The sequence below is a fragment of the Mesocricetus auratus genome, unplaced genomic scaffold (genome assembly GCF_017639785.1).
Source record: "Mesocricetus auratus isolate SY011 unplaced genomic scaffold, BCM_Maur_2.0 Super-Scaffold_100010, whole genome shotgun sequence".
NCBI classification, from domain to species: domain Eukaryota; kingdom Metazoa; phylum Chordata; class Mammalia; order Rodentia; family Cricetidae; genus Mesocricetus; species Mesocricetus auratus.
In genome coordinates this window covers 35,413,587-35,434,852 of record NW_024429194.1, presented here as the reverse complement: position 1 = coordinate 35,434,852, position 21,266 = coordinate 35,413,587, and the positions used below count along the sequence as shown (strand labels likewise).

The following is a 21,266-nucleotide window of genomic DNA, read 5'->3' as shown; positions in this document are numbered from 1 at the left end:
AGTACCTGAGGAGTTCCTGAGTCAGAATGTGTGGAGAGACCTGGAAGTGGGGAGACCACTCTTTGCATTGCTATGGGCACCTAGATAAGTCACATCCCCAGTAGACTTTTTCTCCATCTGGAAATGAAGGGATATGGTACTCAATTTTTAGGTTTAGTCCAGTTCCAAACACTATAGTTTGAATGCATCTTGTTGAATTAAACAAATGCCATGAAGAGAAGTCATGCCATACAACAGGACTCACATTGGAGGTTTATTGGAGAGGAGAGAGAAGGGGCAGAAAAGGGGGCAGAGAGTTGGGCAGAGATTAGTTCCTGGGGACAAGAGTGGTAGAAGAGAGAAAGAGAGAAAGAGAGAAAGAGAAAAAGAGGGAAGACAAGAGGTGGGCAGGGCCCTTTTAAAAGGGAACATAGTGAACTTGCATAGGTGGTGCTCTTAGTGGCTGCAGCTGAGGGTATATCCTGTCAGAACCCCAAGGGCCAGGCCAGTACAGATGCTTGAATACTAACACATCTTGTTTAAAAAGACTCTATAAGGCACACAAATGACTCAGTCCAGTTCAGTATAGAGCATGGTCAAATGGTTAAAAAAATGTTGAGGCCAGGTGTGCTGGAATTATATGCTTGTAAGACTAGGACTTGAGGCCAGCCAGGTCAACATAGTTAGTCCCAGGGCAGCCTGCTCTACAGACTGAGACACTGTGGTTTAGGATGTCTATTTGTATAAAATTCTACTAAGAAGGGTGAGGAGAGGATGCCTTTACATGCTGGCATATATGGACAGGACAGATCCATTGAGAAGGTGGAACATAGACTATGGGGAGAAGGTCCTGAGCTCATACCTTCCCACCTTTTAGATGAGGAACTTTCTAAGTCATTTGGTTGAGAACTGCCCTTCTCTTAGCCATTGTGTCATTAAATTCACTAGGACATGCTCAGTTTTAACTCATAAAAAATTTCTCCAAAGTTTGTTTAAACCAGGACAAGGGTTCTTAAAGATTATAGAACTGACAAATCCAACTGAGCCAGGGATGGTGGTTCATACCTGCAATCCTAGTATGTGTGAGACAGGAATACTAAGAGTTGGAGGCAGCCTCAGCAACAGTGTGAGACGGGTTTCAGGGGTGGAGGTGAGTGGGGGGTGAGTGGGGGTGTGGGGAGTCCTTAAAACAAACAAATAGTAACCAACCAAACAAACAAAGAAAACAACAACAACCAAGCAAACAAACCCACAGAAGTCCATCTCATGATTGTCTTTAGGAGAGTTTTCATGGGGACTTCAGCTCACTGCTTCTCTGAGCTCTGTTCTCTTCTGGGCATTGGGCTTGGCACACAGTTGGCTTTTCTTACAGACACAAGACGGCTCACGTAAACAACCATGGTTACATGCTTCTTTGTTCTTGTCCACCCTCAAGGCAAACCATCATTTTCCACAAAATGGGCTATTTAATTTGGGGGGCTCCTTATTTTAAAAAGCTAAGGAATTTCAATAAGTTAAAACCAAAATATTAAATTATATGGCCCTACTAACTTCAGAGTTATGTGTAGCTGCACCAGTCACAACCTCTGAAGTTGACCCTTGACCTATATTTCACTTTCATTGGTGTGACTTAACCCCATCACTGCATTTCCCAGGAGAATGCCTTGGGTTATTGTTGGTTCTTGGAACAACTTTTACGGTAAACTGATGGGAGTGTCTGATTGATTTTGACCATTTGGAGCCAGTCTTTGGAGTTGTATGTAGATGGGCCACATTCTACACAATCTACAAGTGTTCCATGGTAAAAACATCTAGGCTGTTCATCCTTGCTGTGCATCAGTGGCTCTGGGAATGGTTTTGGGGTGTATGAGTCAGAGAGGATCTTCCTGCTTGTGGTGATTTGAATGAAAAGAAGTCTCCCACAAGCTCTGGCATTTGAAGATGTGGCCCCCAGTTGGTGGCGCTGTTTGGGAAGGTACAGAACTTTCAGGATGTAGATCTACGCTGGAGGAAGTATGTCACTGGGGATAGGCTTTAAGAGTTTATAGCCCCACCCACTTCCTGCTTACTGTCTCAGCTTCCGGTGTTAAGAGTGAGATCAAAGCTGGGCGCTAGTCATCTGCCTTTGATCCCAGCACTCTGGAGGCAGAGGCAAACAGATCTCTGTAACTTTGAGGCCAGCCTGGTCTACATAGTGAGTTCCAGGACAGCCAGGAGTGGTACACAGAGAAATACTGTCTTGAAAAAAACAAAACAAAGAGTGTGATTAAGCAGGTTCTTGCTCTGACTGCCTGATGCCATGCTTTTCTTGCCACTATGGAGACTGTATTAGGGTTCTCCAGAGGAACAGAACTGATGGAATGAATCTCTCTCTGTAAAAAGAGAATTTATTTGCAGGTAGTCCCAACAATATCTGTTTCCTGTTGGAAAATCCAAGAGTCCAGTACACAAAGCTGGATGCCTTAACTGGTCTTCAGTATATGTAAAAAATCCTGAAGAAATAACTCTAATGCCAGTGAATTGAGATCAAAGGCAAGAAGGCAAAGACGAAAACTTCTTTCTCCTTTACCCTTTATATAGGCTGCCACCAGCAGGTGTGACCCAGATTTAGGGTGTGTCTTCCCATTTCAAATGGTCCAATTAACTAAAAATCATTCCTCACAGGTGTGCTCAATGATTTGAGTTTTTGGTTAATTCATGTGTAGTCAAGCTGACAACCATAATAGCCATTGCGGACTTTCCTCTGGAACCGTAAGCCAAAATAAACACTTTCTCCCCAAAGTTACTTTGATCATGTATTTTATTTGATCATATATTTTATCACAGCAACAAAAAGTAACTAATACATTGGCAAAGAAGTGTTCAAGTGGGCTTCCATCACTGCAGTTTCCACCTTTCCCCTCTGATCCAGGATAACTATGCTACCTCCTGCTGAGCAGTGAAAAGACTGGAATTTACCTTTCCACCTTGCTCCCACTAGCTACACACACACACACACACACACACACACACACACACACACACACACGCACACACCATGATTTTTATTTCTTTTCTTTGATGAAAGATACTCCTGTAGTTCCCATTACATAGAGCTGATGTGATGATGTGACAGCCATCTAGGATTGCATGTGTGAAATGCTTGTCAGTGTTTAGGATACAAAAGGATTGCTGTTAGTTGCTTTTACATGCAGGGGCCTTAGCGTTTATGGGCTTTAACATTTTGAGTGCTTTTTTGCCAATCCTCTTGAGATTTCAAGTGAGCAACAAAAGCATGGAAAGTGAAAGGAGAGGTAAACAAGAGAGGGGAGTTTGGGAAGGCCATGAAAAGACTCTCAAGCTTTGAAAACCAGAAGCTGCGTGATTGGTGTTACATGTGGAGAACGGAACTTCTGGTTCAGACAGTTGTTTTAAAGGAAACATCATTACAGGTCTTTTCTGACATGCAAAAATCACTCAGTCTCCTCCACTGGTCTCTGCCCTTATCATACCCTTCTCTTTCCTCCATCATCCAAATGTCTCTAAGCTCCTCTATGGTCTCCTTATCACTTCCGTGGTACCTTGGCTTCTATGTCCTGGAGAGAATTACCAGTCACCAGTCACTAAGAGTCATGGAGGTAGAGAATGGAGCTAAGTTTCAGCAGGTTCCCAGAACTCAGACTTTCCTCCTACCCAAGACCTAAGCATCCATCACTGCTGACAGTTGCTTGCAAGGGGAGGTCTTTTCCAAGTCTACAAAACCCAGGTGCTCCAAGGGGAGGGCAGCTTGCCTACAGCACATTCACACATCTAGATACTTATCTTGACACGTGCACTTGCTGCCCTGAACACATCTGTACACAAATTAGGCATGCCCATTACAGCCAAATCTGGTTAGTTCAACAGCACATCCCATCATGCCTCTGCCTCTTCGCTCACTGCCACACTAAAAATGAAAGCCTGACTTCCCACCATCTCACAGAAAGTTGCACTGATGGACAATTCCAAAGACTCGGGTCTTCTAGAATGGTTGCCCTTCAACGTCTAGAGAGAGGGAGTAAGTATGTTACTTACTGTGTTCTCCTAATTCCACTTGATGTTCACTAAAACAATCCCAGGGGTGGGTTTATAAATGAGTCTGCTTAAGGGTCACCAAAGGAGACTTGACAGCCTCTTTGGTCCACCCGTTATAGCACTTGCAATCTGGTAGAGTGTTGTAATCAGAAAGATGTTTGGTTTGCTAATGACACTACTATAGTTTCATGTGGCAGAAATACCCAGGAGTGTGATGATGGTCTTACCAAAAATGACCTGTCCTTTTCTAAGCAAGAGGTGGGGCTGAGCTCCAAGCTATGCCAGCTACAGCTCGGTGTTCTTTCTTTGCCAGAATTCAATGGAGGGGAATCAATGGGGCGAAGGGCTCCTGAGCTCAGTGGTTTTTCCAGTCCTACTCTGGATCTAGCTTTTCCAACCCTCATGGTTTTTCTCCCAGTCCTGCAAACTACCTATGTTAGCCCAGAAAGCAATCCCCGTTTCCCAAATAGATTTTGCTTATGTTTGTGTAGTTTGTCTATTATCTCAAGTGTTCAATGTAATTTTTTTTTGGTTTTATGAGACAGGGTTTTTCTGTATTGTTTTGGAGGCTGTTGGTCCAGCCTGGCCTCGAACTCACAGAGATCCGCCTGCCTCTGCCTCCCTAGTGCTGGGATTAAAGGCGTGCACCACCACCGCCCAGCTCTTCAATGTCATTTTTAAAAAGACTTGTAATCAAGGAAATTTACATAAACCTGCGGTCCCTCAATTGTCCCCAGGAAAGAATACTCTTACCTATAGCCTCAACCAATCACTAATATATTAGATTTAGTCTTTTAAAAATATCTGATTTTAAATGGGCAGTAGTGTCTTACACCTTTAATCCCAGCACTCAGGAGGCAGAGGCAGGCAAATCTCTGTGAGTTCGAGGCCAGCAGGTATGGGCTTCTTCATTAGGGTGACAGTAGATACACACGTCTCATAGCCAGAGCCCACAGAGTTCTTCAACAGGTAACTTTAAAGCACACATTAGTGCCTATTACATGCTAAGTCCTAGAGATCTAACAGTAAGTTCACACACACATTTCTACCTTAACCAGGGGTCTGCACTCTTGGGTCTACTCACAGGATGAGACTATACTCTAGTGTAAGGCACAGAAAACCAAACATTCCATTCCCAGGTGTTAGTGTTGGGCTGTGGGAGACCCAAGAGGATGTCTGACCTGGTCAAGAGGTCCAGGAAGGTTCTTCCAGGGGATAATGTCCAGGAATAGCTGCAAGGGCAACAGCATTAAGCAGGAAAAAATAGTTGTGTTCCCTCTGGCTCGCACTACACTGTTTACTGGTTAATTATCTGAAATACCCTCACTTCAGTTAACGTGATGCACCAGGAAGCAGGCTTACCTTTCCCTTTCATGGATGTACTCTGCTAGACACCAGCACACTGTCTATGCTAGAGGGCATCTGAACAACCATGTGCATTAGGAATACTTGTTTTCCCTTTTCACATCAACCACAAAACTTTCCTTTGCTGTCCCTCTGTTGAGAGTATCACCTACTTGAGTGCCTTTGCCACACCCACCAGGACTGTCACCCATCAGGGAAACCTCTTGATGCTCCTGGAGCTCTGGTTGGAAGTCCACATGACTTGTGTGTGGGGGTCACTGACTGTCTTCCTTCAGGTCCCTTGCCAAGAACTTAGCTGGGTGTAGGGGGACAGAGAAGAAAAAAATTGTCTGATGTTATTAGGGATGACTTTTCTGTGAAGGGATAATTTTACTGCTATGCCTCCCCTTTTCCATCACCCCTTCCAAACTCCATGGTCTCTGGAGTGGGCACTAGTCTTGGAGGGCTGGAGGAGGTAACAGAGAGTCTAAGGAAACAATGCTGCCATTCCTGCCATCACTACTCACATTATTGTGCATCTATTAGGCACACTGCAGGCTCAATGAGTGCATTCTAGCAATCATCTCCCTTAATCTCTAAAGAGCCTCAGGAGGTGGATACTATTATTTTACCCATTATATAGATGGTGAAAATGAGCTTAGAAAAGTTAATTTTTAGATTCTAGCAACACAGTTGTGAATCAGGGTGGATAGGGACTTGAAGCCAGGCATTCTCAGCAAGAATGTCTCTAGCCTGCTTGTTTCGTGTGAACTGTATTAACATAGGGCTCTGGTCCTTGGTATGAACATATTGGGGCCATACTCCATCCTATCCATGCAGGGAATTATTACTTTCTGGAGGTGGTGAACTTGCATATGAAAATATTTTTCTCCTCGTCTTCTCCCTTCCTCTTTTTCATTTTTAATTTTTCTTTCTTTCTTTGTTCCCTTTTTTGGAGATGGGTTTACTGTGTAGCTCAGGTTCACTCAGAACTCTCTATATAGTTCAGGCTGGCCTCAAACTCTAGGTCCTTTAGCTTTCACCTCCTGAGTGCTGGGATTATTGGCATAAGCCCAGTATAAGCCTGTATTTTTTCCTGTTTTTTCCCCTCTTAGGAATTCTGAACCTTAGTCTTCCTCATCCCACACAGTTGACATTCTACCTCTTTCAGTCATGGTCTGTGCAGTGTTTTCCCAAACCCTGGGGAGAAAAAAAATCTTTCCAAATCTCACTGGGAAAAGGTCCTGCCAAGTTTTCTTCAAATGTCCACCTGCTGTGCCAAAGGCCTTTAGAGACCTAGAACTATGTGTGAAGGGAGGTATATTCCACAGTCCTGACTTAAATGAGTTCTCTGGTGCCTTGTCTGCAACCCTGATACAGATAGGCATGTTCCCAACTTTCATTTAATCCAACTTTCCCATTTCCCAGATGAGGAAATGGGAACCTAAGGAAGGTTACATGTCTAGTGAAGCTCATGTAGTTAGCAAGTGATGTAGTATTTGGGGGATATCCCTGATTGCAGAAGTTAAGAATTCCAAAAGAGCCCTGAAGAAGGGGTTTTGAGTTATTGGGTTGTGAGGTTGCAGCCCCAGTGGCTATGAGAAAGGGATCAACTTCATGACTTGGTTATCAGCCAGGTTCTAGGATAACTCAGTGCATCTGTCCTTTGTATGAATGACATTTTTTACTTGCTTAGCATCTTACCCAGGATATCTAGGAGGATGGGATTTTCAGGGACTGGAGAAGTGGTAGAATGCTTGCTTAGCATTCACAAAGTCATGAGTTCAATCCCTAGCAACACACACACACACACACACACACACACACACACACACACACACACACACACACGCAGTGATTGGGAATGTTTGGGGAACTAGTAAGACTTCCTAGTATTGAGTATGCTCAGAAGGAGGCTAGAGGTTAGGATTTCACCTGATAACATTGCAGTGTGATTTGCAGGTGACTGGTGATGGAGTGAGTGGTCCCTTAAACTCAGTACATCCCCTCAAATTCTTAAGACAGCTGTAAGCTGGGACTCAATCCTGGGTTCAGAGATGATTCTTCACATTTTTTTTTGCCTCCTCCCAGATCACTAGAGTCATTAGCCACCACTAGACTTTCTAGTCAGCAGAAGTCTGTCATGCTGGGAACTAGCTACAGGGAGGCAAACCCAGTCCTTCTGGAGCCCTATGGTTTGGTTTCCTTAAACCTAGGGTGTCTTTCACACTTCCTCCTTGGGGGCAGTATTAACTCTTTTCTTCATTATAAGTCATCAGTGAACATGAATGTAACATTCATGAACTGATTTAACGCCTGCTGAACACACACCATAGACAACAACTGAGTGGTACTGAGATGGACCAGGCAGCAATTCCATTTTTTAAGCTATTGATGTCCACACACTACTACAGACTTCTCATTGGATCACCTGGCTCCACCTTCTCTCACCTAAACACAGGATGCCTTGGTTCCCAGACAGTCTGGTTGGTTGTATTTGGGAGTCTCCACCTCTCTCAGGTCCTGTCTTCTCAGAGAGTAGCTCTTGGAACTGTGTTTTTTTCAGGGTTCCACCAACTTAAAGGGAAGTCCATTGGGATGAAGCTTAGCCCACAGTCACCAGAGGTGACCATGAGTCCATGCAGGGCATCTCAGAAGTCAACTTGGCTTCCACCCTGACCTTCATTTGCCTTTTCCACTTTCAGTCTACTCTGGAGTTTCCAGAGACTGGACTCACTGCCTGTCATGTGGTCTTGCAACAGATTGGATGCAGAGGCAGCAGGAATGAGAGCCCAGCTGTCTTCCATCAAACGGAAATAAAAGCAATTTGCCAAAGTGTGGAACAATGCCACACTTCTCACTAAATTCTTTATGAAAGTAGCTGCTTTTGTAACAAGTCAACATTACATGTTAATTTGTAACTTTAGAATTCCTTTGAAATGAACTGATAAATACTAAAAACTTTTTCTCAGGATTAATCTCCAATATTACATATTTCAACAATTATTATCCACCTAAAGAAAAGTTGTCTGGACTATTCGGTAAGTTTTAGATGTCTATGCGTGCATGTGTGCATGTGTGCATGCATGTTTGTGTGTATATGTGTCTCTCTGTGTGTGTATGTGCGTGCACACGCGTGCGTGCGTGTGCGTGTGTGCTTATGTGTGCGCCCATGAGCATGAGCATGTGCATGTTACTGGAGACAGAATTTAGAGGTCCATGCATCTTAGGCACGTGCACTACCTCTATGCTATATTGTTAGCTAGATTTTTACTTTTTTGAAAAAAAAAAGGGGTCTCACTGAGTTGAGTTGGCTGGGATAGACCAGGCTGCCCTTGAATTTATAAGTTCCTGCCTCAGCCTCCAAAGTAGCTGGGATTACAGGCCTGTGTTACCAAGCAGGGCTAATTTTTAGATTTTAAAAGAAAAGTTAAAAACCACAGTCTAATCTGGTGACAGCTGTTGGCCATGTAAGTGACTCAAATTAGACCCGTCAGATTAGATTATGGAAGAATTTACATTCCCTGTCAGAGCAGAACTTTCTCTGTTTTCTCCTAGTGGACATGAAAGCGTTCAGTTAGCATTGCCAATGGTAGCCTGTTGCAGCCTTGAGTGTCAACATGGACATACTGGAATGGGAGACAAACCAGGAAATGGAGGTGCCACAGTGCTGTAGGTCTTGTCACTCTTCTGACAAATGGGTTCCACCAGGGGCAGCCCCTCCCTGTCTACGTTCTCCAGAATTCCCACTTCCCCTTCTAGAGCCATCTCCTTTGTATAACAAATTGTCCACATGTCTTAGGATGGATGCATTCATGGAAGGTTTCTCCCCTGCTTGGCAAGTGGGGGACTCAATTTCACAGCTCTGAGGCTAAGAAGCTGTCATACCTAAGGTTCATATGGCCAGCTTCAGAAGCAAGAGGAGGTATCATGGGGCAGAGTCTTTTACTGCCCCTTGGGAAAAATCTCTGTGGTAGTTTGAATGTAATTGGCCTCCATAAGCTCATATGGAGTGGCACTGTTTGGAGGTGTGACTTGGTTGGAGTAGGTATGGCCTTGTTGGAGGAAGTGTGCCACTGTGGGGGTGGGCTTTGAGGGCTCATATATGCTCAAGTCACTCTCAGTGTCTCAGTTCACTTCCTGTTGCCTGTGGGTCAAGATGTAGAACTCTCAGCTACTTTTCCAGTACCATGTCTACCTGCATACTGCCATGCCCCACCATGATGATGATTAAACCTCTGAACTAAACCTCTGAATTAAAAGTTTTTCTTCATAAGAGTTGTCGTGATCATGGTATCTCTTTATAGCAAAAGAGACCCTAACTAAGACAGTCACTGATACCTTTCTTTCTGATAATGATTGTGTTGGTTTCTGACTTGCAGCTCTTTTTAGAGCTATCAAAAGGATCTTCTAAGTAAGTTGATGTAGGAGGAAGGAGATGGAAACAGTGCAGAATGACCTTTTTGCCTATTAAAACTAGCCTTCTGACCGTTGAAACAGTTTCCTTCTGTTAGAAGTGAATTTGGTGTCAAGGGGGCTGCCACCAAGGCCTCAGGCAACAGGTCTCTGAGCCATTGATGAGCTGTGAGTGTCCACATTTTGACTTGGAAATCACAAGAAGCTGAAAAAAATGCTTACTTGATTTTCACTTTCATCTTGATAGGCAGTAAGTCCCAAGAGGAAGCAGGAAATTAATTCGGGGACCTTAGAGAACATTCTGGACTTTTCTCTGGCAAGTTGCAAGAAAGACACAAAAGTGTCTCTTGCTAGAATGAGACCAAATTTGAAGAGAGAAGACTCTTGAACTTTTCAGAACAAGAATGGCCCAGAAGACACAAAATGCACTAGGCTCTGGGGAAGACCCTAGAGAGAATTTAATGTCCAAGTTAAGATCATCAAAAAGAATTTAATCTTCCCAGTTTTGGAATGAAACCAAGGTTATATTCAATGATATGTGAAGCCAGTTAAAGCCAGAAAATGCAATGACCATATTTAGCTGTTAGTATCTATTTTCATTCCATTCTATGTGTTTTTCATATTAAAAATGTCATGAGTAATTATTTCTACCGTAGTTTAAAGATGTCATAAGGAATAGAAAAAATTTTCTAATCTTCATTGTTTACTCCTTTGCTCTCAGGGGTCCTTGAAGCCAAAGAGTGTCTGTTAGTGAATTAGAAGAAAACCACAGATAATTACTCTCTCAGCCTCCAGGGCACCATAAGTTGCTTTTCATTGTAAGAATGCCGGAGAAGTTGCCACAAATTAAACCAATTAGGATAATAAGGGGAGAAGGAGAAGATTAAATTTATTTCCATCTGATTTAACTTATTAATTTCTCAGGGGAAAGGGATTTCCCTGCCACTGTTTCATGTTTTAACCTATGAGCTCCTCAAGTTCTCAAGACATGTCAGAAACGTGATTCCTCTCTGCCTCTATCTGTGGTGTTAGCCTCTGTCTTTTGGAAGGAAATTTGAAAAATGGAAGTCAGTGAACAAGTTAGTTAATATATTTGTTTGAATATGTATATGTAATACTTATATATACATATGTCTGTCTCAAATAAAACCAAGTCAAACAAAACGAAGAAATAGGAAGAATTATAGGAAAAGCTGGATATGAGGACACGATTATAATTCAGCACTGGGAGGCTGAAAAATGTGGTTCATAAGTCTGAGACCAGCCTAAGCTACACAGCAAGTCCATGTCTCATAAATGCAAAAGGAAAGAGACAAGGGGGGAAAAGAACCACACCCCTTCTATTTGCCCAGCATGGTCTACACTGGCAGCATGGGGTGTGAGTAAACAAGGGCTTCTGGCCTGTAAAAACTGATATCCCTAAGGGGCAAACACACAAGCAAACCCTCCACTGACACAATCAGCAAGTGCGGCAGAAAACAATGGAGTAGAGAAGGGGGACGCATCACTTCCCAGGCTGGGGATGTGGCCCAGTTGGTAGAGGCCTTGTCTATCATGCCTGAAGCTTTGGGTTTAAAGCTCAGCACGGCTTAAACCAGACATAGTGGCACACACCTGTGATCCCAGCCCTTGGGAAGTGGAATCAAATTTGATGTCATCGTTGTCTATACAGTGGGGTGTGTCTGAGAGAAGTCCTGTGTGGCAATGCAAGGCCGGGAGGAAGGCTGTGCTGTATTAGTCTCCTCTTTCTTTACAACTCCATTGTTGCCGCAAGCGAACATCTCCCACACCCTTCCTCTACCTGATGACAAGAAGCTCACTCTAGAGAAAACTGTCAGGGAGGAACTGGTCCAGTTCTCATGCCTGCTAAGCTGTTGGTTTTGAGGAAACAAGAGACTACTGGCTTCTCTTTCTCAGCCCCATAGGAAATATGGCTTTAGAGCAGGCTTAGGGCTTGACCCAATCACAGTGACCTTGCTGAGTCACTCAGCTCTGCCTGCTGCAGCCAGTGTAAACCTGCTCTAGGGTAGGCTAATGAGAATCTGGGATACATAACATCATGGTCGCTCGGGAGGGATGAAGATAATGACTCTAGGATGAACATCAGGGAACTACATGCAGCCCGGGTCCCCATGAGAGTTGGCCTCTCTGCTGCACTTCCTGTGGAGTTCCAGTCACAGAGGGCTGGCGGGTTCCCGGCCTCTGCTCCATCTCTTTCAGTTCAGTGGGCACCCCGCATTATGCTCTCTCCCCTCATAACTCCATTCCAAATCAGAGCCTTGAATGGTGGCTCAGTTAGGTCTCAAGTCCCACCCCAAGTCTTTGCTGCAATGAAGTTTTCAGGAGTGGGAGCCTGTGAAACTGGAGTAGGCGCTGGGCAAGGCAATGTGCCCGCTTGCCACCCTAACCAAGTGTGCTCGCGCTATCTCCGTTCAACCTTGGGCCTCCTTCCAGCCACTCTGCTGTAGTGTACACGAGGGACAGCTGCAAAGCCACAATAAGTTTTCCTCCACAGCTTCTGCAGTCAGGGTGTGTGTCCCCAGGCAAAATTTGATCAGGCTTGGGCTGGTTTCATCCGACCAAGGTCTGGAGGAAGAGTTGATAAAGAGAGATTGCATTCTGTCTCCAAGCTCTAAGGGAAGGACAGCCGTGGTTGGCTTTGCTCATTTTTATAGCTGCCATTCTAAACATGGGTCTTGACATATAGTAGGCACACGGTAAATATTTGTTAAGTAAGCAAGTAAATGGGCAAAAGTAGAATTGGGAGAGAAGCCTTTTGGCTTTGAATATCAGGCAGGCACATTCATTCGAGCCCATGTTTGCTTAACAAACGCTAATAACGCTTGCTATGCTCTAAGAGCTTCACAAATATTAACTCATTTAATTCTCATAATTGCTTGATGAGATATGTGCTGTTATTAATCCCATTAAAAACACAGGCTCAGAGAAATCATGTTACTTGCCAAGGTCGCACAGAAGCTGGGAATACATGGGAATGGGCTCCCCAATTCTCTTGAGCTACCCGGAGAATTACTGGTTACTGATTTGGTGTTCTGGGACCATCCTGAATATTGATCTGTAGTGAATGCATAGGGCTTCCCCTTAGTTCCCCTGTGTCTCCTCTTCCAGGCTTCTCTAGATCATATCTGCCCAGGTGTCTTCTTCTTTGTTCCTCTTTCATCACAGATGGGCTATGTGGGCCTCTTAGAAGTCCCATGAGCCCCAGCAGCCTAGATGAACTCCACAGTAGGCACATGACTGAGGGCAACACTCCTCTGCCTAGTTTAGAGCAGATTTGGGGACTATACCAACCTTGACTGCTACAGCTTCTTCCAAGAAGCTTCTGGAAAGGTCTCAGCAGCATCGAGTGAATATGCTGTCCCTGCTGTCTCATAGGGTCTAGTGGGCACTCTCTCCTCAGCTGGTGTATTTGAAGGGGCTGGATCCCCTGTAAAGCCAGATGGAGAGAAAACTCTGAGAAAACTCTGGGGCTCCAGGAAACATGGAGTCTGTAAATACTCTGGAGGATTGGCTCCTTATAGGTACCATCAAGGTAATTTGCAAATCACAACACAATTAACAAAACACCAGAGACCGCTGACCGTTCTCACAGATCACAGGGGCCTGTCATGTAAGAAGAGGATGGGGAAAGGAGGGACAGAGGGAAACAGTTATACTGTTGCTTCAGAGTGCTTCCCATCAATCCATCCCCCTGCCTCTAAGCTCTGCAGCTCTTCCTAAGCTTAGACCTCTTCCTGGGGACCAGGAAGTCCTGATATCTAGGGTACTGACCCTCTACTTTAAGACTATGGAACTCCAGTCTCTTCTCTTACATGAGGGAACATCCAACTCCATGCGGATCTGCCGCCAATGACAAGAGTTCCCATGAGTTTAGGGAGCTGAGGCTCTCTGCATGTTGGGAGAGCCCCATGAAATTATAGCAGGCCCCGTAGCGCTGAACTTTTTCTGAATCTCAAAACTACATTCCCTGCTCATCTGTGTGGAGCACAGCATTTTCTTCAGCTGGGTTTTTTGTTCTCCCTCCGGTGTTTACATGAACTGGCTGAACCCATCACATGGTGACTGTGTTTATATTTGCAGAAGCACCACCCAAGGGAAGTTCTGTTTGCATAGAGGTCACCCCATCTCCTGGGCTTGGCTGCAGCCCCACACAGAGGTTTCAGTAGCAGGACCTGAAGGCATGCCAGGGCCCTCTCCATGTTCATTGTTTTCTTTGCTCCCTTTCTAGGCTCTCCAGCACTCCTAGAGAGGTAGATGACGACTCGGTGTCTTAGTGATGAAACACCATGACCAAAAGCAACTTGGTAAGGAAAGGGTTTATTTCAGCTTACAGCTCTCCAGTCATGATCCATCCCTGAGGAAAGTCAGGGCAGGAACTCAAGGCTTCAACTGAAGCAGAGGCCACAAAGGGGTGCTGCTTACTTGCTTGCTCCTGATGGCTCTCCCAGCCTGCTTTCTTACAGCACCCAGGACTTCCTATCCAGGGGTGGCACCACTCACCATGGGCGGGGCCCTTTCATGGCAATCTTCAATGAAGAAAATGCCCTACAGGCCAATCTCATGGAGGCATCTTTTCCTCAGATGACCCTATCTTGTGCCAAGTATAAAAACTAGCCAGCACACTGGGTGATGGAATAATTGCCCTCCTGCTACCCCCTCTCCAACCCAACCTCATATCCCAGCTTTTGCTGTCCCCTTTCTTAAAGCCTCACTGCTCCCTAAACTTGGTTGGTAAAGCAGATGACCCCACCCTATGACCCGTGGGTAGCTGGTACTAGGCCTGCTGGGTTTAGAGTTAGGCTGCTGGGCCTGATAACTCAGGAGGATCAAGAGCATGGACTGGGCAATCAGACAAATGAAGACGGAACCATGCCTTCGCCAACTTCTCACTGTGTGGCTCTGGACAACACCACTGAAGTTTGGTTTTATCGGCTCGAATGAAGTAGTAGTCTCTGTCTCTTAAGATTTCCTGGAGGAATAACCTAGAGCAGATGTATAATGTGTTTAAGGATGTCGCTACTGTGGCTGATCACTATAGTAGAAGTTAGGGCTGGCAGCCTTCCCAAGCTGGATCTGCTCTTCAGAGTGTTGTTCATCAACAGTTTTTCTTTGGTACTCCAATAGGGAGATTTTGTAGTTATTGATTTTTTTCCTCTTCCCCTATTACTTCATATCTTTTCGTGAATTGTGACACTTCAGGGACCCGGAGTCATTCCAATGACTCAGATTTTTTTTTTCTTATTCCCTTGGGATGGTTAGGGTGAACTACCAACTTGACAGAATCTGGGACCATCCATTAGATGGGCCTTTGGGCATGCCTGTGGGGGATGATCTTAATTAAGGCAGAAAAACTGCTCACTGTGGGTGATACTAGTCCCTGACTGCATCCTGAACTGTATAAGATGGGGGAAAGGGAGGCAAGCTCTGGTGAGTGCATATTCGTTGTTGGTTTTGATTGTGGCTTAGCATCGATCAGATGCTTCAGGCTTCTGCTTCCTTGGTTTCTTAGCCACCATGGGCTGTACCTTGGATTGGGATTTAAGAGAAATTCCCCTTCCCTTAAGTTGTGTTTATTAGAGCATTTTAATCACAGCAATGGAAAGAGAGATAGAGTAGAAGGAGGCTGTGTTCGCTGGGGAATCTGCAGGTAATCACTAGCCTTTGGTTGGACAGAGGGGCAATAATCCCCAGGATAGCCCTGGATCTCCCCAGAAGAAAGGTCAAAGAGATTGAATGCTGGTCTAATAATGGGACCTATTGACCATAAGGGGAGAGCAAGTCTTTTCTCCCATTATCCCTGTTGCAGGTTCAATTCAGGACAGCTCTCGATGTCAAGAGAAGCACAGATCAGGCCCATCGACTGGAGTTCTTTCTTCTCCTGGTGTCTGAGGTTATGTTGTGGCTGCATGGACCACTTCACCTGAGATGGGAAAACAGGAAAGTGAGACCAGTTTGAATGGAAAGGAGAGAGGCATTAAGAACATAGAGACTTGGCGCTTGAGGGCATGTGAACGGATCTGAGTGGAAGGGAACTTAACCTGGAGGAAAGGCAAGACTGTCTCATTGTTAACTTGATTGGATTAAGAAACACTTGGTGAACCCCACCTTTTGGTGTCTCTGTGAGGTTGTCTCCAGAAAGATTTAACTGATGGAGAAAGATTTGCCCTGAATACGGATGATGCCCTTCCATCGACTGGGGTCCCAGACTTTATGAAAAGAGGAAAAAGAAATTCAGCCAACTTTGGACATTCTGTTTTTTTCTGTCTCCCAATTTACTGAGATATGATCAAGCAGCTGCCACACACTCTCACTGCGGGAGACTACCCACCACCATGCCTTCCCTGTCATGATGCATGGTATCTTCTCAAACCCTGAGCCACGATACATCCTTCCTGCCTTAAGTTGCTTCTCATCAGGGACTTGAACACAGAGACTAGAAAGGTCACTAAGATTGTGGACCATGCTGCACCCACACAACAGTGAGCCCATCAGACTACTTTGGGAAGGTGTTCCCAGGGAGTACAATATGTGACTTTGCACAGATAACCTTTGTGAAACCCAAACCTCTGATGTTTTATATTGGGAGTTAGGATGTCCACTTTCACAGTTCATTAAAGCGACCAAACAATCCGTTCCCTTTTGGGTTTTCCTAATTCTTCAATAGTGATTTGCATGTCACCACAGCTTGGTGTGTTAGGCTAGTGGTAGCTAAGGAATAGAAGAGAGCTGTGGGTGTGTGTGGGGGGAGTTGTTCCTTTAACAGAGAGTGGTAATGATCTTTGGGGTAGCATGGCTCCAAATACTTGGGGTGACCAGAAGTGGGCCTAGGTGAAGCCTGCAGCAGAGTATCCTGTAAGGACATATGTAAAAAAATAGTTTGTGTCACTGTTTTGTAATTGTTTTTATTGAGATATCTTGCTTTGTAGCCTAGACTGCCTGGAATCATAGCAATCCTTGCTCCTAAGTACTGGGATTGCGACTATGTATTTCCACATAGGGTTAGAAACAATCTTTGATCAAGTCCAGCAAATTCCTACCTAGGACTAAGAGGGACAGGGAATCTGGGAAGGACTCTTGACTGTCCTTTTAGCTGAAGAGTTGTAGCTTTCAAGGCAGGCAAGTGCTCAGATTCCTACCATTGGCTGGCAGTGTGGATTCTGGCTATTACTTAGCTTCTAGATATGTCTTTTTAAATAAAAATAATTTTTGTTTTTGTTTTTCAGGTTGGCTTAGCAATGTTGTATTCAGGTCTGTTTTGGTCATGACATCCTATTGAATCTACTTGAGATAATCTTTAAAAAATGAAATCAGTATTACTAAGATTTTTGTTGTAGTTGTTATTGTTGTTGTGGTATTGGTGTTGGTGGTGGTGGTGGTGGTGGTGTGTGTGTGTGTGTGTGTGTGTGTGTGTATGTGCATTGAAACACATGTGGAGGTCACAGTAAAACCACATTTCCAGCATGAGAGATTTTAGGAGACAAAGCACATCTAAACATAGTAACACGTCGTACTTTTAAAGAAATTAGTTGAAAGAGAAAGGTCCTGTCCTTATGGCAGGCATGCCTCATTTGCCAACCTCTTAGGACTTGGAAAATAGCACGTCTTTCCAATGGTGGTACTCATTGTTCTGTGAGCTGGAAATGACATTGGTTTTAAAACTGGAGCCCTTATTCTAACGCCTCTCTATTGCTTTGTACTCCCATCTCCAACTCCAATCCCATCTGCTTGTCCACTTGTTGGTTATAGGAAGACAATTCCCTGTAGGTTGCTGGGTAAAGGAAGACCTGGATAACTCAGTTACTGGAAGCTGACTCAGTTAGGAAAGGCTTTCCAAAGAAGGTAAAGGGAGAATGTCAACGACTGATGGTGCCAGTTCTTCTAATTATGATGGCAAAACCGTGAAGAAATTATACATTTTTCTCCCAGTTCTTCAGGCATCTGTCTCTAGGGAGAAGATCCCTCCATGTCCCATGTTGAACATTTTTGGTTCGCTCACAAGTTTCTTCTTCCCTGTGTTCTAAAGGTCACAGCCAGATTATGTCAAAGCAACTATGAAGTTACAGGGCTGGATGTCTTATCTTTTCCCACCCAACTGGTGGCAACTGATATCTCCATGGAGACTAGAGAGTGAGAAAGGGTGGATTCCTCTACATCTTTCTAACATCATCCCAGCCTCATGGACTACAGAAGAAGTACTGAATGGTAAGGTATGTTAGCTTCATTCTAAGGTTGGGAGAGTCTGCTCCCCAGACACCTTCAGTACCACGTTGACCATCACCTCTCCAGAGGTTATTCTTTCAACAAAGCAATACCTGCCCCACCCCAAAACACCTTTTCCTTATTTAGCCAACGCTTTCTGCTTCACATGCTACATCAAGTTCTATTTTGGCATCACATTGTAGAGAATAGGAAGGTAGAAGCTGAGTTTTGACAGAAACAAGACCCTAACTCTTGCTAATAGCTTTTCCAAGTTTCCAACCCTAGAAGAAAGGTAAAATTAAAATAAAGCAAAACAATAAAACATGGTACTCACTCATACAGCCCACTTGAAACATGCCAAGACCAGAAAAAGAAAGGAAGAGAGACTGGGCACGTTTAGGACACGGGAAGGTCCATTGTGGGACGTGGGAACACGTATGGATTTATTTTACAAAGGAAATCAGTTCTTGAAGGACAGATCCATTAAGTACTAAATGCTTTTGGTAAAGAGGAATCACATCTGTATCTCTTGGCATCCAGAAAGAACTGACCATAATTTACCCCAGACAGAAAGATCCAGGAACTTTAGTCGTTTATAATTTACCTTACCAGTCAGCAAAAATGTCAAATAGCTTCAGTTTTCATTGCTCTTATTTTATTTGGACCATAAAGCAATAGAAAAGATCGCCGTCTATGTTGTATTTGGAAGTGGCCTTGAAGGAGCTCAAACCAGGTGACTTCAGTCTTCTTTTCCTGGCCATGAATCATATTGAATGTTTTCAACAATCTATCCTCAAATTGAACTTCATCTTCTAAGAAGCCTGCGTGGGAAGAACGTGTATGACATGGAGAAATGTGTGTGGTATAAGGTGAGAGAAGAGTACACCACTGTAGGAGAAAGTGTGGATAGCAGAGGAATGAAAACAGGAAGAAATATACCAAAATTCCACCAAGATGCAATTACCCTCATCCCACCATCAACTTGGAATCAAGAGATTCCAAATGCATGTCTTTTGCAGAATGTGTCTTTGTTGGAAGTGGCACAGGTGGTGACCTTCCTGGCTACGTTGTTTTTCAGAATGGAACATCTGTAGTGGATTTTCTGGTTCCATATTTGTTTCCTTTGCCTGTGATATTTTTGTTTGTTTGTTTTCTTTTTTGAGACAATCTCATATATCTTAGGTTGGCTTTGAACTTGCTATGTAGTCAAGGATTGACTGAATTTCTGATTTTCTTGTGTCTACCTCCCCAGTGCTGGGATCACAGGTATACATTATTTTGCCTGATACATACAGTATTGATATCAAACTCAGGGCTTTGTAGGTATACTACACAAGCTCTCTACCAACTGGGTTATATCCCCAGGTCTTTTCCCATGTACATATACAAGGGTAGGCACTCTCTCTCTCTCTCTGTCTCTCTGTTTGTCTCTCTCTCTGTCTCTTAGATGCTTACTATCTTCTATTTAAACTGCAATGAGATGGAGTGATGCTTCTGGGTGGGAGACCTATACAAAGTCACTATGTAAAGGCCAGTTGGTCCCAATCTTCCTCTAGTCACCTAATGTAGGAGGAATTCAGTGTCTATAGAGTTGGACGTGGGGGAATTGCCATATTCATTAGATACTTTATTCTTCTCCTCATCTAATCTGAGGGAACAGAGAAGGGAGTTTTCCTAAGTCTAAGGACACAGAGCTCCAAAACCCTTCTGTCTTTGACTCTACTCTGAGGATTATGTTGGGGGAGAGCAGGTGGGAAGACTCCTAAAGAGTTGAAGTTTAACCACATGGCCACTAACCTTTCTCAGGAGCTAGAGTTATCCTCATAATGGGACTCCTTTTTTTTCCTGGCTCTGGGCCAGATGACTATCTCTAAATTTGTCTGTGACTCTGTCACCTGTCCTCAATCCCACACCAGTGCAGTGAGTCAGGGGTAGAAGAAGCCCTCTTGCATGCATATGTGCTCATATCTGAGTCTCCCTATTTACAGGTTAATCTTTCCAATGGTTAGGCTCTCTCTCCTGGCCTACAGACATTCTAAATGCCTGGTTTCCTGTACTTATGTGCTTAGTGATCTGAGCAAGGAGGCCAGATTCTTGGTCTATTTGCAAAAACCATCTATCCTTGCTTAGGTCTGTAGCCGTTGGCTGCAGTTCTTGGGCTTGGCAGTGACTTTTGTTACTATGTGCGGCCAGTTGCAATGGCAACGGCAGCTAATGTTTATGGAGTGCTTGATAGGCATCAGGCGCGGTCTGAACAATCCACATGCTAAGCCACTCAGTCCTCAGCTCTGCTCCACAGGGCGATTATATATTAGCTGCTTCTCAGATGAAAAGGCTGAGAGAGGTGCTTGCCCGAGGTCCCTTAAGCCAAGAACGAGCAGAGCCTGCTTCTGAATATGACCCCAGAGGCCACTCATCCCTGTGCTTCCAGAGCTACTACTGCTCTGAAAGAGTGGGGGTAACTCAAGGAAACATGACCCCCAGTATCTGGAAAGCAGTTCCCCCAAATGGCAGGGAGGAAAAGGGCATGCAGGCTCTGCTGGTGTGCCAAGCCACCATCTTGAAACAGCCGCGTTGCTATCTGTGTGTCCCCAGTTACCAGTGTGAAGCCAGACTCCAAGCACTGGGGGCTTGGTTGGCTGACTAATTGGGTTGGTAAGTACTTTCTTGGGTCAGGCATAGTTCCTGACATTCATAAAGGTATAGGAGAAGGTCTGTCCACTTATGGAAGATGCTAAGCATGGAGTAGGACTTCTGGTTCCTGTTTCTTCTTTTATATCTTTGTCATTTTCCTTTCCCTGAGCACACACATCACCATTCCTTATGGTTCTGACCAAGGATGTTTCTTTGGAGCTTAGTGCTAACTGATCTTAGATTCTCTCTACCTTCACATCTTGGAGTAATTGGTTTCCCCAACTCATTCTTTGAGACCTTCAGTCACCTAGAGGCTTTCCAAGACTCTAGGACCAAGCTAGAATGTTTCTATACCCCCAAATCATAGAAGAAAGAATGGACAACTCCAGGCTGGGCTTCAAGAAGGTTCTCCTGCTGTCGTGAATTATGAGAAGAGTTCACACTTTCAGCTTACAGGCTGGGCCAAGCAGGGATGTGCTGTGGTGTCAGTGAGCGGATTTGGTGAGCATAGTGTGACCGTGGCAGCTGGCCAAATGGCTGTAAACGTGGATGATTTGTACACCTGGATTTCTTTTTGCCTTGTGCCAGCTTGGACCCAAAACTAGCTGGACTCTATCAAA

At 44.5% G+C, this 21,266-nt stretch overlaps 1 long non-coding RNA gene across 2 annotated transcripts; it reads left to right on the top strand.

Moving 5' to 3' along the window:
• Window positions 1-7,181: 7,181 nt before the first annotated feature.
• LOC121142793 lies at window positions 7,182-17,135 on the top strand. Of its 2 annotated transcripts, XR_005879899.1 has the most exons (3): window positions 7,182-8,417; window positions 14,042-14,117; window positions 15,620-17,135. It is a non-coding gene; the product is annotated as an uncharacterized LOC121142793 (long non-coding RNA). The 2 variants fall into 2 exon arrangements; XR_005879898.1 differs by lacking the exon at window positions 7,182-8,417 and having other exon boundaries at window positions 11,722-14,117.
• Window positions 17,136-21,266: the final 4,131 nt, after the last annotated feature.